Source organism: Sorex araneus, chromosome 2, assembly GCF_027595985.1.
Source record: "Sorex araneus isolate mSorAra2 chromosome 2, mSorAra2.pri, whole genome shotgun sequence".
In the NCBI taxonomy this organism is placed as follows: Eukaryota; Metazoa; Chordata; class Mammalia; order Eulipotyphla; family Soricidae; genus Sorex; species Sorex araneus.
The window spans coordinates 20,330,075-20,333,671 of NC_073303.1; positions in this window are offsets into that span (position 1 = coordinate 20,330,075).

A 3,597-nucleotide genomic window follows, 5' to 3' on the forward strand; every position below is an offset into this window, starting at 1 on the left:
CAATGGGACACTAACACCCAAGGATAGTAGAGACCTGGGCCAGGAGGATCGCTCCACGACCTGGAAGCCGGCCTCACAGGCTGCGGGGGAAAGGCAGCTGGGATGGAGAAGGGACCACTGAGTAATGATGCCTGGAGGGCTCGCTCAGGATGGGAGATGCGTGCTGAAAGTAGACTATGGACCAGACATGAGGGCCACTTGGTACCTGTATTGCAAGCCATGACACCCAAAAGGAGAGAGAGAGAGAGAGTAAGAGGGAATGTGCCTGCCACAGAGGGGACCAGGGGATGGGGTGGGCATGGCGGGAGGGATACTGGGAACATTGGTGGTTGAGAATGGGCCCTGGTGGAGGGATGGGTACTCCTCTTTGCATGACTGAAACGCAATCACGAAAGTTCGTAAGTCTGCAGCTATATTTCTGATAAGAATAGATACTACACTTGATCTTAGCCAAAGGCCGATAGCACAAAGGGTATGGCGTTTACCTTGCACGCCACCAACCAGGGTTCGATTCCTCCATCCCTCTCAGAGAGCCTGGCAAGCTACCGAGAGTATCTTGCCTGCACGGCAGAGCCTGGCAAGCTACCCGTGGCATATTTGATATGCCAAAAACAGTAACAACAAGTCTCACAATCAAGATGTTACTGGTGCCCGCTGGAACAAATCGATGAGCAACAGGATGACAATGATACAGTGAACTGTATCTCATGGTAATGAATTCAAAAAAATTGCAGTGAAGTTGTGAAAATAAATACAAATAAAATAAAATTGAAAAAAAATCTAGTCCTGGAGTACATGGTACAGATAGAGCAAAAGAGGACACGAAGAACTGTACCGGTCAAGCCACAAAAACCAACTCCAGTCAGTTGGAACAAAAAAGACGTGGGGTAGAAAACTAGACAAGGAAGATTCAACTTGGACAGAGTCAGGCATCCCCAGATGTTCTCCGGATCAAGAATTATCCAATCAGTGGTCTTCAAACATTGGTCCATGCAACAGTGCGATCCCTGGGTGTCGAATGGATGGAAATTCCTCCTTGACTGCCTAGGTGATAACTACAGGTTTGTGGAGCCCAACAGAGATAGTGTTGCTGGTCCATAGGTGTGAAAAGGTCGAAGAAGGCCGCATTAAAGTCTTCCTGGACATACTGGAAAGAATGGGTCATCTGCAGCATTTTCTCTCTTTCCATCACCAAGTTTGAGGTAGAGAGCAACCAAGCTAGCAGGGATTCCTCACCTGGACATTGGGCTAGAAGGAAAACCACCAGGATTCCCAATCCCACTTGAATATACCCAGTGGAAGAGGGATGAGTCCTCTAAATGAGTGCCTTTGTTTAAAGAGATTGAGAGCACCGTGAACCAGTCAAAGTAACACAAATATACTAAAAAAAAAAAAAAAAAGTCAGTATTGACATGCAAGGACAATAGTATGACTGGTAAAATCAAGAATCCTGCATCCTCAGAAGGATAACCAGGCATATGGCTGTCTGGTGGGTTGGAGAAACTTGTTGCTGTTTTGCCACAAGAGGCTAAAAGGCAGTTGAGAAAGAAGATGAGTACATCACCCTGCGAATTATAGATCCATGATTAGCTAATACCCACTTTTTTTTTCTTTTTGGGTCACACCCGACTATGCACAGGGGTTACTCCTGGCTCTGCACTCAGGAATTACTCCTGGCTCTGCACTCAGGAATTACTCCTGGCGGTGCTTGGGGGACCATATGGGTTGCTGGGAATCAAACCCAGGTCAGCCTCGTGCAAGGCAAACGCCCTACCCACTGTGCTACCACTCCAGCCCTAATACCGACTTTTGTCCTCCCAAATCTTTTCATCCAGGTGAAATCATACCCACAGAAGTATCATTTTTCAAAGACCTTACCACTTTTGGAATGGAATGAGTTACTTGAAATAATTAATTATTTCATCATTAATTCACTGTAGCACTGAAGCCCCGTTGTTCATTGATTTGCTCGAACGGGCACCCAGTAACGTCTCCATTGTGAAACTTGTTACTGTTTTGGGCGTATTGAATATCCCACAGGTAGCTTGCCAGGCTCTACCATGCAGGCGAGATACTCTCAGTAGCTTGCCGGGCTCTCCTAAAGGGATGGAAGAATCGAACCCAGGTCAGCCTCGTGCAAGGCAAACGCCCTACCCACTGTGTTACTGCTCCAGTCCATCCTAATTAATTAATGATGCATACTTAGAACCTATGTCATGTTATCATGCAATATTGCTTCAATTCACTTCAGTAAAAATCTACTAGAAGGCCAAAGTCATAGCATAGAGGGTAAGGCACGTGCCTCACTTGTGGCTAACCCGGCTTCAGTGGTCCCCTGAGCCTTGCCAGGAGTAATCCCTGAGCACTTCTGGGTCTGGGCCCCCAAACAAATATCCCCAACTCATTTAAGAATAAATAGTGACAACTAAGATAAGATTTTAACCTTAAAAATATCAAATTAAGGGCCGCCACAAAAACAGCTCACTGGACTGGGGTAAATACTTTTTTTGCCGGAGGCCAGGGTTTGACCTACAGGATGTCCCAAGCACCATCATGTGTGGCTTAAAAAAAAGATTGAAAAAGAGAGAAAAAAAACTCCCCCAGATAAAATAAATAAGTAAATAAGAATGTTTCACAGCGAAAAAAGGTAAAAAATCTCAGAAGTTGCTGATAAGGGTGCCTTAGACAAGAGCTTCTTTAAGTTTCTCCACTTGCAGCCCCTTTTCACCCAAGAAACACAATGTAACCGGGCGCTACCAGAAATGGCTGAGATTCATCATGTGGTTGGTTCTGAATTAATTATTAGTCATTGTACCTTCAGAAAGCTCTTATGTCGCCACAATTCCCCCAACCCACACATTCAGTTACACAACCCAGATAGAATCAGTTCAAGAAGCTCAGGGAAACTGACCCAGATAAAATGCAGGGGAGCCTCGGAGTCCAGGAGTAGGAGTTGGGGACCTGCCCTGGACTCAGGAGGAAGAATCATCCCTCCTGCACGCAGAACCAGCTTCCATCCTGCCAGGCCCAGACCGGCAGGCTCACTTTGCTATTTGGCTACATTAGAGGTTGGACCAGCTACTGTTGCAAAATCCTGGCAGGGCTAACTTTGTGGTTGGAAGGAAAAGGCATCTCGGGCTTCTAAGTACCCACTTAGAAGCCTTTGGAGCAGGATTTTTCATAGATTAGGCTCCATCTTTGCTACATCATGCAGATTTTGATTTTCTGGTGGGATTTATGTGAGTTATCTGGTCTGGGAATTCCGTCCTCAAAACAAACGCTTCTCTAAGGCATGCAAGTTGATTTGGCCCTTAATGACAGAGAGGCTTTTAGCATACCTGCTTTGCTTTGGGTCTTGATTAGTCTGCCAGGGTCAAATTCCTGCCCCTAAGAAGTATAGATAAACAAGAACTTAGCATACTCAAGGGTACTTGACCCTTTTTTAAAAAAAAAAAATTACTTTAGGGGGCTGGAGCAATAGCACAGCGGGTTGGGCGTTTGCCTTGCACGCTGCCGACCTGGGTTTGATTCCCAGCATCCCATATGGCCCCCTGAGCACACCAGGGGTGATTCCTGAGTGCAGAGCCAGGAGTAACC